The 20,513-nt window shown below is 36.5% G+C and overlaps 1 long non-coding RNA gene and 2 pseudogenes across 1 annotated transcript; 1 reads left to right on the top strand and 2 right to left on the bottom strand.

Annotated features, from left to right (window-relative positions):
- Nucleotides 1-7: 7 nt before the first annotated feature.
- LOC118754083 lies at nt 8-2,402 on the top strand. Its single transcript, XR_004994863.1, has 2 exons — nt 8-330; nt 2,119-2,402. It is a non-coding gene; the product is annotated as an uncharacterized LOC118754083 (long non-coding RNA).
- On the bottom strand, nt 1,894-3,390 carry LOC118754082 (annotated as a pseudogene).
- Nucleotides 3,391-14,306: 10,916 nt separating this feature from the next.
- On the bottom strand, nt 14,307-15,233 carry LOC118754084 (annotated as a pseudogene).
- Between the last annotated feature and the right edge of the window lie 5,280 nt (nt 15,234-20,513).

The raw sequence follows: 20,513 nt of genomic DNA on the forward strand, positions 1-20,513 counted from the left end.
TGCGTTTCGGTTTTCCACCTCCTTAATGAAGCCATACGCGTTTTCAATGGCCTTAACTGAAACACAAAAACTCTATAATTATAAGCTTTCAAAGTGCAGAAGAGTAGTTGAGAATGCTTTTGGCCACTTGAAAGGACGATTCCGTCGTGTTGGAAAAGGTTTAGACAACCGTATTGGGAAGGCACCGATCATTATTAGAGCCTGCTGTGTCTTGCACAATTATTTAAATGAAATGAACGACACTATAAATGACATGTGGTTGGAGAGATTGCAAGAAGTGAACAGAAATCTCAGCTGAAGAAATAAGACAAGGACTATGCAATTATTTTAGTGAGTACAATTTTTATTTGTTCATTTAATTCATTTTCATTTATTTTTTATTTACAGTGAATCAACCAAATGACCTCGTGTTGTTTGTTTTAAATATTAGTAATGTTTTTCGAGCTAAATTTCTTTTGTTATTTATCTATAAAAATACCGTCCAAGCTTTAACCAAAACCTTAAAAATCACTTGGGGGATTCACAACGGTGTCGTAAGTGTCATATTTTTGTAAACTTTAAAAGCTTAAATAAATGCTTAGAGAAGTTAAAACCACAACCAACTATTTTTTAACACTGCGAAAATGCATAATATGACTTTGATGGTACTTTGCGAATCCTTTTGATATATTTCTTAGGCGTTTAAAGTTTACGACATACAACAATACGACACTAACGACACCGTTGTGAATCCCCCAAGTGATTTTTAAGGTTTTGGTTAAAGCTTGGACGGTATTTTTATAGATAAATAACAAAAGAAATTTAGCTCGAAAAACATTACTAATATTTAAAAAAAAAATCAACACGTGGTCATTGTATATACTTTTTGTTAGTTAATAACTGCACTTGAGTCATGGGCAAAAAAATGATTTTTCCGTTTTTCGAAATTAGCCTCCGAAATCGAGATATGGGCCTTCGAAGTTCGAAATAGGACCTTTGGTAAAAAATTATATTAAATTATTGCATGTATGTAAATAACTAAAAACCCAAAAATATAGGCGCAGTCCACCTTTAATTTAAATGGTATATCAATTTTTTTGTGCAGACCTATATTACAGGTGCTATAAGGGGTCAAAGTTCAGGTCTTCGAAAAATTAATTTCCTTATATTGCAAATAATTTTGAACTGATTTAAAAAGAAAATATATTGTTGTAAAGGTGATTAAATCCGCTTTCTTTCGATATGCATATTTGTATACATCGTATATAAAAATTTTAGAAAAAACACATTTAAATGAAAAAATACATTTTTTTATAAAAAAACATATTTTAAACAAAAAATTACTAACCGATTTCTAGAAATATGCATATCAGAAGAAAGGGAATTCAATCACCTTTACAACGATACCAATTGTTTAAAAATCGGTTAGTCATTTTTTTGTTAAATTTTTTTTTTTTATAAAAAAAGGTATTTTTTCAATTAAATATGTTTTTTCTAAAATTTTTATATACGATGTATACAAATATGCATATCTAAAGAAAGCGCATTTAATAAATTTTACAACGATGTAAATCTTTTTGAAATCGGTTCAAAATTGTCTGAAATATTAAGTTTTTCATTTTTCGAAGATCTGACCTTTGACCCGGTATAGCACCTGTAATATAAGTTTTCACAAAAAAATTATATACCATATAAATGAGAGCAAAAAACCGACCATGTCTGCATTTTTACTTTCTTTTGCGTTTTACATGCAATAATTAAAAATAATTTTTTACCAAAGGTCTAATTTCGAACTTCGAAGGCCCATATCTCGATTTCGAAGGCTAACTTCGAAAAACGGAGAACTAACTTTTTTTTACTTATGACCCAATCTCTTTAAAAAAGTTGGTTTGGTCCAATAGCAGGCGAGTGCTGTACAATTTTATTAATTTCTATTTAAAAATGATAAAATACCAACTTTTAACTCCTTGTTATCCATGGCTATCTCCCTCAGTGTGTCAGCTTTGTCTTTTTCTATCTTCATCCACTCTTTTTCATTTTCCTCACTCCTCTGAATATGTTGGCTTATCTCCGCTGACAACCCATCAAATTTTTCTAATATTTTCTTCTGTAAAGTGCCCATTGTTTTCTTTCTTTTAGGCTCAACCGCAGAAGCTGAGCTGCTAGGCATTGGTGATGATGGCGATGATAGCGGCGGTGACGGTGTGGTTGGCAGAGGAGTGAGAGGTGATGACAGCGGCGGTGACGGTGTAGGCAGCGGTGTGGTTGGCACAGCAGGAAGAGGTGATGCCAGTGGTGACGAAAATGTTCGGCAATACTGGGGTCAGTGGTGATGGCTGGGATGCTATGTCGGCTTCTGTTTAAAAGAAAAAAAAAAACACAAATAAGAATGAAATAAATAAAATCAGCATTAAATAAATACATATGTGCATATGTGCTTGTATCGAAGTTAAAAAGATAGGGAACGGTTTAGTTATTTGTACATCAATTTTGGGTTGATGTGCAAAACGTGAGACCCGAATAAAAAAAATAAACCTAGCTGAGCTGTCAAACGCAAAAAGTATCAACGAATTATCTCTACAAAAGGTGTTCAGCCCCTCTTCTTCGGTAACACAGAAAGGATAATTGTACTTAGTGAGGATTATAATCCTTTCGCAAAAAATCCCAATTTCTCCTATGTTTAAACAGCTCCCAAGGGGTCTGTGGGGGGATGGGTTAAGTTTTGAGTGGAACATTTGTTTTGAAGCACCACCGTATGTCTGTGCTCGTGCAAAATCGAAGTGTACCTTCGCACTTAAACCTGCAACTAAACGAGCTGTTCTAGCATGTACACAGACGCGTCACTCTGCTACAAAACAAATGTCTCCACTAAACACATTACGGCTTTTAGTAAGGCACATTCCAAAAACGCATACATACCGCTGATGTTTTCAAGCGTCAGCTCGCAAAACATGTTGGCCTTAAATCCACCGATTATCTGGTGCACCCTTGCTTATAAAGGCCACGTTGAGGGTGATCCACCAGAAGGTCCCATAGCCAATTTCTCTTTTCTATTAACGAATTAAATTTTTAGTGGTTTAGAATATTATTCCTTTATTTCTTCTGACCTGTAGCGTTGCGTGAAGTTCGCCAACTTCACCTGCACATCCCGGGCGCTGTAGTTGTGGCCACACTTTGCCAGCTCGTTCGCCATCTCCGCGTAGATGTGGCCATTCTTCCGTGCACCGCGGAGATCAGCAACGCGCTCTTGCCACAAATCAAGAATGGCCACTTCGCCATCCTCTGCCCAAGCCAGTCTCCTCTTTCTTGGTTTTGGAGGTAATCGAACTGAAATACATACATATGTGTTTTTAATAAACATTACACAAAACCATTTGTGTTTATTTACTCACCATTCAGATTGTTCTGCATCCTGCAGTTAAAATTAATTTTTTTTTGTGTTTTAATTGTTTTGGTTCCAATAAGAAAATAATAAATTTATGTCAAACAGCTGATTGTCATTTAACACTGAACACACCAAAACTAAGAAAACGAACTTACCTAACAGAGTTGCATTGGAGTTTTTGCTCGATTAAACATTCAATTAATTACCAATTGAGCAATTTATAATTGAAATTTTGTATGGCAAATCGATCTTAATTAGTGCATTAATTGAGAAAGCTTGGATAATTGCTCGATTAACTGCCTGTTTGAAAGTAGTATTAGCTACCGCTTAGACTTTGTTGCTTTTTAAATTTTTCCTAATAAACCATCGCGGTACAAAGCTCAATACAAAAAAAATATAATAATATGTAGGTTTTATTGGCGAGATCTGGGGGCTGATCGGATACGTCCTCACGGGTGAAAATCTTAACGATGGTGTCTACAATTCAAAGTTTTAGTTGACATTTCTTTTTTATCTGTATACATGTGTGTGTGTGTGTGTATTAGGTGTGTACAAAGTAAGTGGATAAGTGAAATGTCAAAGCGTTTGGTTTAAAATGTAAGTTTGTGAGCGTGTTAGGATGTGGCGCCGATGGGGACATCTGTGGGCGCCTGTGAATGATATTTTCGCGATCAGAAGTGCCAGCCTTGCCATCGCTAAAGGACGCATTTCTTCTTTATTGACGCTGTAGCCGCCTAAGCGATTATGGCCGAGGAGGCCTTCCTCTTCCTCTTTTACCAGCATCGCGGCCTGCGTTGAATATTTTCAGAGCAGGAGCGTTTCTGTCCATCATCAGATACTTTCATTGTCCATGAATTGTACGACTCGACAACATTAGCATTGTCTACTGTCGTGCTGAAATAAGTAAACGACGAAAATTGTCGAAAACTATGCAGTGCTGCCAAGTTCTTCCGTTTTAATACACTAGTCGAGTGGAAATTTTAGGCAATGACGCTAAATTTTCGATACGATTCGACTCTCGAAAAACGACTTGCATTCGGCACGACACTCGCAATGAGACTGGTTGTTTTTCAACCTCGTAATCGGTATTCGTACCTCGTCATAGTCAGGCGGTGGGACAGCTACTCCATCATCATCGACTGGGGACTCGGGTTCGTCTTCTTCACTACTGTCAGCGCTGCTACCATTCAGTAGGTTGTAAAAGTGTTCCCTCCACAATTTAAGTACATTCCGGACATTGGTCACTAGGTCGCCATTGTTGTTCTTAAAGGTGTTCGCCCCGGTCTTGAAACCTTCCGTAAGTCGAATTATAGAAAGTAGAATTTTCGGTTGTTCTTCCAGTCGGCCAGCATCTCAAGCTCTTCTCACTCACATATTTCTGCCTCTCTCTTCTTATTGCGGCAAATACGTCTCGCTTCCTTCTTCAGTTCCCTATAACGGTCCCACATGGCTCGCGTTGCTCCCGATCGTATTCTTCATCGTACCATGTGTTCTTTCGGGCTCGCTGAAATCCAACTACTTCTTCGGCGGCGGTACTTAATGAGGCGGGTGCGTATCTTGGATACAACAAGATAGTGGTCCGAGTGGATGTTTGGCCTTTGGAGTGTACGTACGTTTAAAATGCTTGAAGCATGCCTTCCGTCTATCACAACATAATCGATTTGGTTTCTCGTTTTTCGATCTGGAGACAGCCATGTAGTTTGGTGGATGTTCTTATGCTGGAGCCTAGTACTACATATTACCATGTTTCGGACCCCGGCGAAGACGATCAGCCTCAGTCCGTTATCGGACGTTTCGTCGTGGAGGCTGAATTTTCCGACAGTGGCGCCAAAGATCCCTTCCTTGCCCACCTTGACATTAAAATCGCCAAGCACGATTTTGACATCGTGTTGGGGGTAGCGCTCATATGTACGTTCCAAGCGCTAACAGAAGAGATACTTGGAAGTCTCATCTTTCTCTTCCGTCGGGCATGGGCGCAGGTGTGCGAGATGTTGACGAATCTAGCTTTGATGCGGATTGTGGCTAGACGTTCGTCCACCGGGGTGAACACCAGTACTCGGCGACAGAGTCTCTCTCCTACGTGGCAACTGTAGTAGACGTTGCAAGGCTTCACGCTTCACGGCATGCCGCTCTACTCAAGCGGTTTGTCAAACTTAAGAGCTAAATAAATCACACAAGCTGCTGATTAACCCTGCTTTAGTATTTTCCCATACACTTTTTTGTAGATGAAAAATAAATTTCAACTTAAATATCGATATTGCGGGTAAAGTATCGATGCCTTCGATATATCGTTCTTGGAATATCGATTCAAAAAATCGATTATCGTGCCCTGAAATATCGATATTCAGAATAATCGATACGATATCGAACATTCCTAGTTTTTTGGTACAAACACAGGATTGCATATCTCATATTTAAATAGCCAATATTGGCCATTTAAGAGCAGATTAAATGTATGATCTGAAAATGAATAGTGGGAGTTAATCAGCAATCTCTACTTAAGTAGGCCATCTGAAATTGAGCCTTAACCTGTGTAAAACTCGTAAGGCTTTCTGCACATTGGTCGTCCAATCATAGTTACTTCATCATCACAATCATGATATTTCAATTAATTTGGCGTCTAAAAATTGACTTGGAGCAGGTATTTTCTGTTTTTTTGGTTGATATTTTCGCGAAATATTTACAAAAACCTGCAATTTTTAAAATATGGACTGTGCTGCAACCATTCTAGAAATAATTTATCAGTAATATCTCTTCTTTTCTTTTCCTGAAATGTATTTTGTGCATGCACATAGAGACTTTTTACAATTTCGTCATGTTTTATAGTTAAAACGCTCACATTTATTGAATTTTATTGCAATTATCCATTTTTTAATAATTTCGACCGATTTTATGCCAAATAAACTAATTTTTATGCAATTTTAATGCAAATATTGACTTTTTCACTAATTTTGCCCCATAAAATATACAGCCCTAGGAGTTTTTCCTCATTTCTCTTTCCTCCTATCATGAATAAAAATTCCCTGAGGATTTTTCCTCTTTTCCCTAAATTTGGTGTAATAAAATGTTTAAACATTTCATTTTAGGTCCAAAACAAATACGAAACAGGTAGAAATCTTAATAAGCCTAATGGAAGCTAGGTTGTTTTAGTTTATTACATGAAAACGAGCGATTGAAATCAAAATTTTTCAATTCACATGTGTAGCTAAAAGACTAGATTTTAATTTAGCACTAATATTTAAATTTCCTGAGCACTAGTTTATTCATAATGTGGCTTCCAAAATTCACAGTGGCAACTGCACTTAGCAAAGGGTACTCTTATCCTATTTGCCCACTTATTTCGGGTTATTACAAGAAAACGCGCGATCTAAATTAAAATCTTTCAACTTACCCGTGTAGTTAAAAGATTGAGCTTTAATTTAAAACACAGATTTGAGCATTTATTAACAACTTTAATCTGAAATACTCTTTTATGTGAACACACACTTTTATGTGTAAAACACGCAAATTAAATGGCGGGAGTTGACTGTCAAACAGCTCTTCGAAAGTTCGAATTTCCTGCTCCCTAATTTTCGGGGAAAATGCCGCTCGCTGGTGGTTTCGAATAGGAGGATTTTATTCTAGAGAAAAGTAAAATCCGCTAGAAATGAAATCCTCGGGAATATTCAGAATTGGGCTGATAAACAAACAATGCGTGCACAACGATTAGCTAATGACAGTGCCGTACTTATCCGTTTCTGCATCTTTTACGATTTGCCGATAACGACAAGTGTGCAGATCTCCTTTGAAATGCATGAGCTCGGCCCAAAATGTCACGGCGAGACGATAACGCAACTATGATTTGACGACAAGTGTGCAGATAGCCTAAGTTAACGAGGTTTTTATGGGAAAATGTGTAAATAGGTGCGTAAAGCGGCTGTTTGCAAATCAACCAGGTTTTTGTGAAACAATTTTTGTTTCGTAGTATTTTCCATAACAGCCCGCCATCTTGTCTCTATCACTCTTGGCTAAAATACAATTGAAAAAGCCGAAAATAGCAGAAAACCAAAGCTAGTACCGCTAGTGGACGAAATTCTTTCTTCTTATTCACATATTATTGTTTTTTATTTGTTTTCAATATTATATAATACATTTTAGTACAAAATTTAACGCCCCTCGGCAACCCAGAAGTATGAGGTCGTTTGCGCATCAAACTCGTCTCGTAATTTTACGAGGGGCTGGTGAATGGAGCTCCATAGAAATTTTGACAGTTCATTTACAAGGCTCGTAAATTTAGGAGCTTTACGGGGTTTACGAGGCTTTTACGAATTTAAGGGAAGATCCATAAAGTCTTCCCATGCTAACGCGCGTTAAACCCGCAGAGCTACTCAGCATGATCCAACTACACAAGATCTGACAAGATGAAGCAAAACAAAATAGTTAGAGTATCGCTTAAACTCGTAAAGTATTAAACCGTGTAAAACTTGTAAGTTTACGAGGCTTTTATGGAAACGCCCCCTTTGTGAAAAGGTGAAAATAGATGCGTAAAGCGACTGTTTGACAGTTCAACCAGTATTTTGTGAAGCAATTTATGTTTCCTAGTATTTTCCCTAACAGCCCGCCATCTTGTCCTTATGACTCTTGGCTAAAATACAATTCAAATTGCCGAAAATTAGCAGAAAACCTAATTCAATACAGTTAGTGGATGAAATTTATTCATTTTATTCGCGTATTATTTTTCCATTTATTTTCATAATTTTATCATACATTATAGTATAAAAATTTCAGCCCCTCGGCTACACTGAAGTTTACGAAGTTGTTTGCGCATCAAATTTGCCTCATAAATTTACGAGGGGCTCGTAAATAGAGCTCCATACAAAATTTTGACAGTCCTTTTACGAGGCTCGTAAATTTAGGAGCTTTACGAGGTTAACGAGGCTTTTACGTGTTTAAGGGAAAACCCCTAGTCATTTTCTGAACAAAAAATAAATAAAGAATATAAAGACGAAGCATAAAGAAAAAGATTAGAGCAATTTTCGAGCGCATGTTTGTGCTAACCTATTTATTATTTTTGTACGTATTTTTGCAACCGATTACCGCACACTTCATTTCAAGAAATAAATGTAAGCAACAAAATAGAAACAGCAAACTTCAAGATTACGAACGTTACATACTGTTTTCTCAAATGCTATTGCAAATGGCTGCTTGTCAACCGATCAGATCTGTTCAAATTTAGTCTGTTGCAATAGCAGTCCGGTTTACAGGATTTAGTCAGAACTTACAGGAAGTCGTTCCTATTGACATAAAACCTGTAAGTGGGAACACTTTTGAGAGAGTAACTGGGCAACTGTTCCTAGTCAGAAGCTACAGGATTTAGTCCGGAGTTTTTTTCCTGTAAGTTCAACTGATTTGCATGTGCATCCTAAAACAGAAAGCGGTGGAAGCAAATAACCTTATATTTGTAAAAAAATGGAAGTAAACAACGAAAGATTTGATTTCAGCTAAATCAGTGTTGTTCAAATGACATGTAAACAAACCGATTGCTGGTTTTACAGAAAATAGTGCTTTTTGCGATCCCGTGCCCTTCTGGATCTGTTCTCCTTTTACTCTCACTTGAGAGAGTAAATTGTAGTTTGACAGTTCCACAGGTTTTAGTCCGAAGTTCAAAGGAACAGACTAATTGGTTCTTGGTCAGTGCTGCCGCTGTCACTTAAATTGAAGTTTTTCACTTCACCTTGGAAGCCTTCAATTCGTCACTTCATTTTATACCATGTTCTGACCGACATCGAAAACATGTTTTCGTTGCTAAAACTGGTTTTCGACCTAAAACATGTGTTTTCGTCCATATGAAATCTGTCAAACGAAAACCAGTTTTCGCTGAAAACTACTTGAAAACTCACGTTCCACTCATTCCAGTCGGTGTCTTCACTTGTTTTTTTCGATTATTTATCGAAGTGGAAGTCGTATTTTCTTATATTAAGGGCCGGTTACTCAATGTCTGGTTAACACTTATCTCCGGTTAAACATAGTTATCGACCGTTACCGACTCCCTGTTATATGCATGGAGTCGAAGACGTCGATAACGATGTTTAACCGCAGATTAGTGTTAACCAGACATTGAGTAACCGGCCCCTAATACGCTATTTCGTATTTATTGTTAATTGGCTGGCCAAACTAAAATAAGAATGAAAGTAAGAGGTTGCTAATGAAAAGAAAATGTGGGAAACGCATTTTGGTTTTGTTTTTGTGTACTAAAACTGGCATCAGAGGATGTAAGAAATGTCAACGAAAACACTAACAGCCGGTGTGAACAGCCTTCAGCCCACAATTCGAAAACTCGTTTTCAAAGTGTTTTCGTTGTCGGTCAGAGCATGGTATTACTTCACTTTCCACGTATTAGATTCATCTTAAAAAGAAATAAAAATTGCTTGGAAATAATTGATTTATTTAACTAAAATCAATAAATTTTCTAAAATCCTTTTTAAGTGATAAGTATTTTTTTTCATTAGTTTTTAATTGCAACTAGTATACACATACAAAATTAATACTAACATGCAATCTGTATCGAGTAAATTAGAAGATAAAAGAAGCTTTGTGTATCTTATACACTTGTAGACAAATATATAAGTAACATTTCCGCTATTCGCTTTCCATCAGGTCTGATACAGTTTTCCGCTTGAGTCGTCTACGCTGCGCAGTCGTTTTAAGTAGACTTGAAGCTTCATCGTTGATGTGGGATTTTAGACGCTGTTTGTGAGCAATGGCAAATTTTTTTGCCACATCAGTGACAACTGGCTGCCAAGATCACGATGTAAATCGCTATTTCTAACGTAGTACGGAGCGTTTACAATACTTCGCAACACTTTATTTTGGAAGCGCTGAATTGTGGCAATGTATTTAGCTCTGGCGGATCCCCAGAACTGTATGCCATAAGTCCAGACTGGTTTTAGAGTTTGATTATAAAGCAATAATTTGTTGTGGATTGATAGGCCCGAATGCCTGCCAATAAGGTAGTTTAGCTTACTTAATTTAAAATCGAGTTCCTCACGTTTTTTCTTGACATGCGCTTTCCAGCGCAATTTAGCGTCAAGCGTAATACCCAAGTATTTCGCTTCGTTGACGTGTGGAATATTTAACGCATCGATGTAAACTGGTTTGAATGAGGAACGTTTTAGAGTAAATACTATATGCACATATTTAGTGTTGTTTAGTTTGATGCGCCACTTTTTAGCCCATGTTACAACAGAATTAACGGCGTCTTGAAGTTTAATCGTTGCGTTTTCGATGGTGTCATATGCTGCCAAGAGGGCGGTATCATCCTCAAATGTCGCGGTTACGTGCTGGCTTCCCACAGGTAAGTCGTGAGTATATAAAAGGTAGGGAAGTGGCCCCAGAATACTCCCTTGTGGAACACCGGCGTTTATACTCTTTAAGTCAGAAAAAGTGTCATATTTTACACGAAAATATCTGTCGACCAGATATGTCAGTAGTTCGCAGTATTGCATAGGCAGTAAAGTCTTAAGTTTTTGAAGCAACCCTTCATGCCACACCTTATCAAAAGCTTGCGATACATCAAGGAAAACGGGTGAACAAATTTTATTTTATTCCAATGCACCTTCAATCTTATTTACAACTCTGTGAATTTGGTCGATCGTTGAGTGCTTCTTTCTAAAACCGAATTGGTGCATAGGGATCAAGTTTTTATTGTCAATTATGGGTAAAAGACGCATTAAAAGTGATATCGGTCTATATGACGACACATCGTTGAGCGATTTGCCAGGCTTGGGTATCATGATTACTTCAGCTGTTTTCCAATATATGGGTACGTGTTTCAAGCTAAAACACGTATTAATTAGGTCGGATAAAATCTCAATCCATTTATAAGGCATATTGCGCAGAACTCCAGACGTTATAAGATCATATCCCGGCGATTTTTTTCGTTCCAATTTACGAATTTGAGTTACAACTTCTACGGGAGTAACTGGAGTAATCTGTGTGTCGCAATCAATAAACATGTAATTTGTATCTTCTACGTAGTGACCGTCGTTTAAAGTAAGCGTCTTTTCGAGACGCTTTTTGCGCGTTTGTTTTCGCCCACTGCGTCTCGCTGAAGAAGGAGGAGTCATTTTTAAAAGACTTCATTGCCATATGCAATTGTTTGTTGACTTTATTTAATTTTGACTTGTTTGCTGGTGACCTAGTTTGCTGCCAACGACGTCGGAACTTCCTCTTTACAGATATTAAGCTTCTTATATACGCAGGATATGTTTTCCCGTGGCAGGCTAGCATTTGAGCGGGCGTACTATTCCACGCAGCCATCTGTATTTGTTGCGTAAACTTCAATACCGCATCATCAAGCTGATCAATGGAATCAATTTGGTCATTGGGCTTATCTAATTCTTCCATCTGCATTTGGAAATATTCCCAATCATTAAATTTATTTACTAACTTTAATGGATGTTGATTTGCTGCTGGATTTTCAGAAATGACTAGTATCACGGGTGAATGGTCAGAATTAAGATCCAAGCCTTCAGTGATGGTTAAATGGGTTGCAGAAACGTTTTTGTAGACAAAGAATATGTTGGTTTACCCATTGAAATCGAGGCACAGGCACAGGCTGCTCGTTGCAAGGCTTTATAAAGTTCGCGGCCTTTTGTCGTAGTAAGTCTGGAGCCCCAGAAAATATTTTTCGCGTTAAAGTCACCTCCTATAATAAAACGACCCTTAAACCGATTTAAAAGAGACAAGTAGTCTTCGCATTTTAACTTGTGCCTTGGTGGACTATATAATGCGGTTAAATGCAATGGCTGGTTGACAGTTTCAATGGAAACGGAAGTAGTTTGAAACTCCCTTGTGCTAAGTTGGTCTTCTAGATGGTGTTTTATTTTAGTTTTGATTATGACAGCGCTGCCACCCCTTGCGCAATTGTCAGGATGTATGGTGTGGTAAAGGGTGTAGTTTTTAAAAGACATATGGGATTGCTTGGTGAAACGAGTTTCATCAATCAGGCCGATGTCAATATTTTCGTTGTTCAACATAACTTCAAGCTCCTTCTTATGCTTGCTTAAGCCGTTTGCGTTCCATAAAACGATTTTAAGACAGTTATTCATAGTCTAAGAACTGCATATTATTTTCCAGAGCACCCAACCTTTGCTCAAAAGCCATGAAAACCTTTTCCCGTTGCTCAAGTTTTGCTAGAATAAGCGACAACGCATCGGAGCTCTGAGTGGCCATCATATTTCGAGGAGGGTACTTCGTTATTTGTGCATAGGTTAACGGCCTTGAAGCCGGTTTCGTTGTGGCAGTGTTATGGTTTACGGGAATAGTGGATTTGGTTTTTTCGGGAAGTTTAGGTCTAGTAACCTGCGCTAACTTTTTTGACCTAATTTTTTGTAGCTCTTTTGCAACTACATAACCGCGGTAGTTTACAGGATGGGACTCTCCACAGTTACAGCATTTTGGTTTTTCTTCTGCAGGTTTGAGACACTCTGAAGTCGGATGCTTCCCAGTGTATTTGACACACCGTGGTGGTTTTCCGCAGAAGTTTTTTGTGTGGCCAAATGATTGGCATTTTTTGCATTGTGGAATTAGATTCGACGACTTTAATAATTCAATTTTAACAATTGTTTTTAAAATACTTTTTATACCGTAGATTTTGTTCACATCTTTAGATGAATCAAATGTCAGCAGAAAGATGTCTAGCGGTTCTTTAGATTTCCATTTAAGTTTGTTTATGGCACTAATTGCTTTCAAACCTTGGTGTTTTAAGTCACTTATAATTGACTCTCCGTCACAAGAGTGATGCAGATTTTTAACAATTACTTTTATTGGTCTGGTTGTCTTGTTCTCGTAGCTGAACCAGGGAATGTTTTCCGCAGTTAGCAACTTTGTAACCAAACGGTAATCAGAAACATTAAAAGTGTTCACTCTGTATGCACCGTTATTTATGATTTTAACAAAGAAATTGTTTTTTATAGTTGCAATTAGTTGAGCGTGCAATTTTTGGAAATCGCTTGTACGGTTTATTACAATTGGAGGTGGGCGAGCTATATTACTAACGTTCACGATCCAGAAAATAAAGGTCGCGCCATTCGCGGACTGCTAACCCTCTCTTCGTCGATTTGACAGCATCCACCCATTCGCTGACGTCACACAATACTTTTGTTTACATTTTCTGGTTCGTGACATTTTAGGTTATTTCAACTTTACAAATTTATAAATTCGAAAGATTTTGAGCGTTGTTTTGTTTTTTGTGAAAACTTATAAAAAGTTATAAATTAAAGAAAAAAATGAGGTGTGCAGTGGTTAATTGTGCTAGTGTTAGTGCCAAAGGATCTGGGTGCAGTTTTTTTACTTTTCCAGCCGACATTGAGTTGGTGGAAAAGTGGATCCAGTTCTACCGGAGACCAACGGGTTTCAACGCCCGAACCAGCGTCATCTGTGTAAAACACTTCACCACTGATGACTTCGAGAACGAGCTACCTACGAGAACCTATAAATTGAATCCGGCATCAGATCACATGCAATAAACGGCAACATTTCATTACGATGTATTTTTGATTTATTTGTTGTTTGAAAATATAACACGTTCCCCTGATAAAGCTTTTTATTTATACATACTGACCTTCTGCTTCCTACCGGAAATGTTAAGCCGTATGCATAAAAACCAAGCAATTGCTTTTTTCTTGAAATTGCATACCTTTCACTTAAATTTGTTTGAACATAATATTTGAATTATTTATAAACAAGCACATGTACTTATTGCCAATAACAAACTATTTTATTTAGTTTTAAACTTTTCTTTATATATTTATGATTACATAAATCGGTTCTCGTTTTATTACACAGGATCATCTCTACTTTTCATAGAAAATTTTGAAAACAAGTGAAACTAAGTGAAGTAATTTTATTATTGGCAGAATTAGTGTCTAACCCTACGTGACTACTTCTAAGAGCTATCGTGTTTCACGTGGCATATAAGACTTAATTTCATTATTACATTAGTGTGATTTATATGTATGTATATGAATAGGATATTATATATTTATGTATTTAAAAACCCACAACTTTAAGACCGCGCCTCTGAACTTGTTAAAATCTTGCCGTGTCACAAACATATTCATTATTATGTAAGGAAAACTACGAAGAATATGAAAAAGAATATCAGTACTGCGAAGATTTTTATCGTCAGTTTGGAAGTACTTCAATATTTCACCATGCGCCGCTTCTATGTTCAATTCGGCATCTTGTATGCTTGTATCGCTCCACAGTCTCCTCTTGCTCCTTAACCATATGAGCTGATTGTTGAAATATACCGCCTAGCTCGACAATAGTCGATTCAATGTTCTGCATAGTCTCAGCCCGCTGTTGCACGTCACTATCGGAGTCATCATATAATGCAATCTGCTGCTGCGTCTGTATTCCACTACCTCCGACTGCACCCAGCAATGGTGTTGTATCACTTGCGGCCATGTCAATGCTTACGGCCGTATTCTCTTCGCTTAACAGCGAGGAGCCCTGTTGCGCTGTACTCGAGCGAACAGTGCTAGCAGCAATTGGTGACTGCCCGAATTGATCTCGACGCGCCTTTTGTTGTTTGAGATTATCTATACGCACTTCTAGTATCTGGTTGAAGTCAGTGCCTATGCTGGCTAATTTAGATTGTAACGCATACACCATGATGTAAGTCAATTCTTGAATCTATTGCGGTCGATCATCAAAAAGACTCTTCTTTTTGGCCTTTGCAAAAGAAAAGGTAAAGTAATATTTTTAATTAAGAACACCTATTAATTTTATACTCACGCATTGTCAATTTTTCCAACTTGGCATATGCACTTGCTATGTTTTTGCCAATATATTTGTGACCATCATAAATTCCTTTCCTTGGCATACGTCAATTGTTGCACCATAGCCTGTAAGAAATGCGTAAACATAATAATGTAAACATCTTCAAATGCACTTCTACTTCTAACTTACTTGTAAGTCTCTAATCTGTTGCTCGTACATAAATTGCGTCTGTGTCGAGGTCTCTATCCGATTGCGGCCTTGGTTTACATTGGCCTTATCCGACAACTGGCGTATGATAAGCTGCGCCATTTCCAACTCATTTGACTTTTCTTTGAACTGATGTTCAACATCGGGAGCACGTTGCTGCATTACATCTAACAGCCTTTTCATTTCATCCAGATGAGCCGCTTGATGTGGCTAACGCCCAAAAGGTTTGTTTACAAAGTGCATTTTTGAATAGTTGAACAAATGCCAGTGGGCAGCCAGCGGATCAGTTGCTGGCAACAATTTTCAGGCTTGGGCCAGCGTTTGTTGCGGCTGCCGGAAATGAAAGCAATTATATGTATAGCGGAGTAGGAGGTTTTCCTTTATTTTAAAAGCTTTGTTACTGATTTCACTAATTTACGACGATGCAACGATCACCGTGGAATCGTTCTGCAAATTGTTACCAGCAACTGACCCGCTGGTATTTGTTCAATTACTGAAAAAATGCAAATCATTATAATGATGGCAGTATTTTAACACTTTCAGCGATTTGCATTGCATTTAAGAAGTACATATTCTTTACTTTTAAACAACCAATTTACCATTTAAAATTAAATAATTCCCTAAATCCGCGATTTATTATGCACTTTGTAAACAAACCTTTCAATTTCGCCCCAGCTGTTCGATTCTTCTTCCTTTTCTTATTGAATTCGTCTTTGCTCTCTCATTCTGGTATTTTTTGACGTCATGGCCAGTTGCTCTCAGCTCGATTGGCGCAATCTTGTATTCTATCATTCTTGACTAACGTTATTACTTTTGTTTTTATCCACACAAGGAACTGAAGTGCTATTTTGAGGTACTGCTTCAGGAGAGGAATTGGGCTTACGTTTTTTGGCTGGTCTTTTCTTTTTGAGGATCCATTCTGTCTCCCGTCTGTCTCGTAATTCGTTTTTTCACTGTTTATAACATTGATTTCTGTGTTACCAACACTTTCGATGTCTTTAAGTTTATCGTTTTCACATCTAAGAGCATGCAACTCAATTTTTAATGACAAAAAAATTTTTTCTAATTCGCTAATTTTATGTTGCATTTCTTTATTTTGCGCCTCACGCATTAGCATTTGACTTTTCGAACCACCACCCGGTGGTGGAGTGTTATGAACACTCATTTTAATTTATTTCCACTTATCCGGCAGCGCTGTTTATTGAGGGTCGGTAAAGCAGTTTAGCGATGACAGATAGCTGCCATTTGTTTATACACGCGTTTTGCACTTGATGTTATTTAATTTATTAAATATTCGTAATTGAGTGGTTTTTATACACTTTTGGCGCGCTTTGTTGACGAACTATGGTCAGTTTTAGTAAAAGTATTCTTTTTATTATAAAAATTCCCCACGGAACACCCACGCGACTGATTGACTGCAGCGAGAGACGGCTACGTAAAAAACCAAAGTGGCAAAGACGATGCGAATTGTGGCCCGCACACTAATTATTTCGAGCAAGTTTCCACCAGGTTAGAAAAACACGTCCGGTGATAATGATATAGTGATAAGTATGGCAAAGTAACTTTTCGCAAAAAGCTACTAAAAAGACGCCTAATAAATCTCCAATCTGGCATCGGTTATTTGGAAGAAGTAGTTTTGATTTTAATTTTCACATGTACAGATGTAAAGCGCACAGAAATGAATAGGTGGGTAAAGTTTCATAATTATTTAGTAAATATTTGACGAAAATAAAATTTTTTTTAGCTTTCATACATCTTCAATTTTACTGCAAAAAGGAAACATTTAAGTGAATCGGTGATCCTGTTATTGATGTGTATCTGGTGATGACATTGTTGATGTGAATCGATAATCGATTAATTATATTTTAGTGTTAATTTCATCAGCGAACTGTAATATTAGATTTTCTTTCCTCAGCGTTTGAGACACTGTGATTTTAAAAATATTCCAGCACTAAATTTGCACAGGAACACAATAAATTATAAATTGATAAAGGTAAAAGATTAATTTTATTGTGACAAAAATATTATCGATTAACCAATCAGCTGATAAATAATCTAATCGAAAAACCCCACACCCCTTGAAAGTCGTCACTTCGATAATCACTTCACTTTTCCACGCAAGTCACTTCGAAACACTTCACTTTTAATGTATTTTCACTTCGTTCGAAAACTAGCAAACCGCACCACTGTTCATGGTTACTGAGTGAGCTTAAAAACACAGTTACCCACGAACGTGAACGTAGCGTTCCGTAGAAGCACGATGCAACGAACAAAGGTGGTGCTGTCAGACGTACCGCTGCTTTCGTTTTGTCGATTTTTGTATTTCTGGACTACAAATAAACGACGCTTCAAAAACTTTAAATGCACTGAAATTCACTAATACTTGCACAAAAACACCATTTTCACATTTACGTTATTAATTCTTATTGTAAATTATATATATTTGCAATTTAACACAATTTAATTTAAGAAAATTTGCTCTTCTGGCATTTTCTTTTAACATCCAATTCGGCTTTGTTTACTTGTGGTACACAAATGTCATTGCCGCTACACATATCATACAACATATCAAATTTGCTGTTGATAGAGAGAGAGAAGCAGCGTCTGCGTCACGGTCAAGCGGTGGAGAGTTTTTGTTAACACGCTACATAAAAATTGGATAGTGGCATCCATAGACCATTTTTTCTGCAAACCAGTGTAATTTTTAATTTAAAACATTTTTGAGAACATACACGATGGACGTTGCACAGTGGTCTGCATTCAAAAAAACGCGCGCGTGTACCCTTAGGACCCTATATATTCGTTATTTCGTGGCCGATTTTCAATTTTTTTTTTTAAATTAATCAAAACACAATTCCTAACAATCTTTTAGCTGTCGATTGTTAAATTACTTGTTTGATTAGACAATATTTAGGGACAATTTTGGCAGTTCAAAAAGTTGTATTTACACTTTAAAATCAGAAGTTTACTCAATAAAATTATTAATGAAATTAAACATACTATTGCTGTTGCTTTCAATTTTCTATTTAATTATTCCTAATTTTGTCACAAAATAATTTTCTAATGGTGATTTCGTTTCTACCAAAAATGTCGCCTTTTGATTGCCCCTTTCTCTTTTCGTGTTCGATACTAAATTAAAGGCAAAGGGTGAGAAAATTTTGTGTTAATTTCTTAAAATGCCACACTCTTGTAAAGCAAAAAAGGCACCTTTTCTGTCCTTTGAAGCCTTGTTAGGGGAGATGGTTGCTCTGAAAATCAGATCGTTGCTTAAAACGATAATATTATGAAATACGTGAGCTGGACAATTACAAGCAAGTAAAAACATGCCTTTTCATAAGGTTGGGTGTAACATCAAACACATTTTGCACCGGGCAAGGGCAAAATTTTTTGGTAGAAACGAAATCACCATAAGTTTTAATATGTATGTATGTATGTACATTAGACTGCGTCACCCATACAAAAAAAATCGGTACTGTTTTTCCATTGGAATTATAAAATCTATTATATTCTAAGAAGTCCACCAAAATATTTCGGAAGAATATTAAGATTTAAGCGAGCTGGACCGCTTTGAAAATACCTCCAATTATGAATAAAAATAGTTTCTTAAAGATATTTTTTGAAAAAATCCTCTCAAATAACAAAACGGTTTAAGCTTAAAAAATTTAAATAAAATTATTAAAGAAAAATTTGAACGGAATCTCAATAATGAGATTTTTGATGTTGTTTTTTAACCTTTTTCAAAGATTGGTATAAGAAAAACTTTAATAACTGAACCTAAACTCTTCCGATTTAGACTTGTCAGGTATCATTGGAAAGATATTTTCACACCCTTTTTATTTCTATGCTAATAACCTCATTCAAAGGATGGAAAAGAGAAAGGTAGGATGAACGAACATCATTCAAAGTTGATTTAAGATGTGTTGGTATTATACAAAAAAATTGGGACACGAATGACTTTCTTTCCACATAAATAAAAATAGTAGGAAAATACCTTTCTACCGAGATCCCACAAGTCTAAATAGTTTTGGCAAAGTTATGTAAGATTTTCGTAAATCAATCTCTGAAAAAAATTAAAAAAACAGCATCAAAAATCTCATTATTACGATTCCGTTGAAAAGATTTTTAAATATTTTTATTTAGATTTTTTTGACCTAATCTGGTTTGTCATCTGAGGGGACCTTTTTTAAAAGATCTTTAAGAAACTATTTTTATTCATAAAAAACTCCATTTTTGGAGGTATTTTCAAATCGGTCCAGCTCTCTTAAATCTTAATATTTTTCCGAAATATTTTGGTCGATGTCTTAAAATATAATACATTTAGTAACCCCGGCGGAAAAACCGCAGCTTTTTTTTGTGGTGCAGTCTAATGTACATATATATTTTTCAGTCGGTTTCATTCTTCACGCTTAAAAAATTTTAAATGATAATTTTATCACAAGGCTTCCGAGCTTTCAGAATCTTCTGGTTCTGAGCTTTCTACGAGGAAACGTCGTCCCAAAACGCGATACGTATGTTCTAAAAAATTAAATTAGTTCAACAATCTTTATTGAGCTTGAGGCCGTTTTTAATGAAAAATTTATTGTGGAAAGCAACAATAATTTGAAAAAATAGTAGAAGTGATAGCTATTTCGGAAATCACCACATTTCCTTATCAGACTTCTTTCAGTAGGATTCGAACCGACGATCCCACTGACTCAGCCAGTTAACTAATCCCGCAGAGATCGAATCCATATTAAAATAAATTATTGCTCTCAATAATGTGAAACCAAAGAAAACATAAAAAAAATTGGGAAAAGAGCGATCGAAACCATTGTTTACAAATACAAGTGAGATATCTTACCAATAGACGTCAGCTTGAGCCACAGCTGAGATCACCGTTTTTTTAGAGTTGCTTATTTTGGTCAAAACAGTGCTTTTTTGACCTGAGTTGCATTAAACAGTCTCATATAACTTACTAGTATTTGTTGTTCAAATGGTAACATATATGCCCAAAAACTTGAAAAATATTACATGATTGTTTTGTAAAAATGCTATTTATAAAATTTCGTTTTGATTTCGACACTAGAAATATTCATATTATAAAAGTTTTTCACATATGTTTTAAGATTTTAAAGCTTTTAAAAAAGTACGGTAGAATGCAACAATGTGCTTGAATTTGTTTGCATCTTCGTCAGCA

The sequence above is a fragment of the Rhagoletis pomonella genome, unplaced genomic scaffold (genome assembly GCF_013731165.1).
Source record: "Rhagoletis pomonella isolate Grant_MI unplaced genomic scaffold, Rhpom_1.0 Rhpom_scaffold_03356, whole genome shotgun sequence".
Lineage (NCBI taxonomy): Eukaryota > Metazoa > Arthropoda > Insecta > Diptera > Tephritidae > Rhagoletis > Rhagoletis pomonella.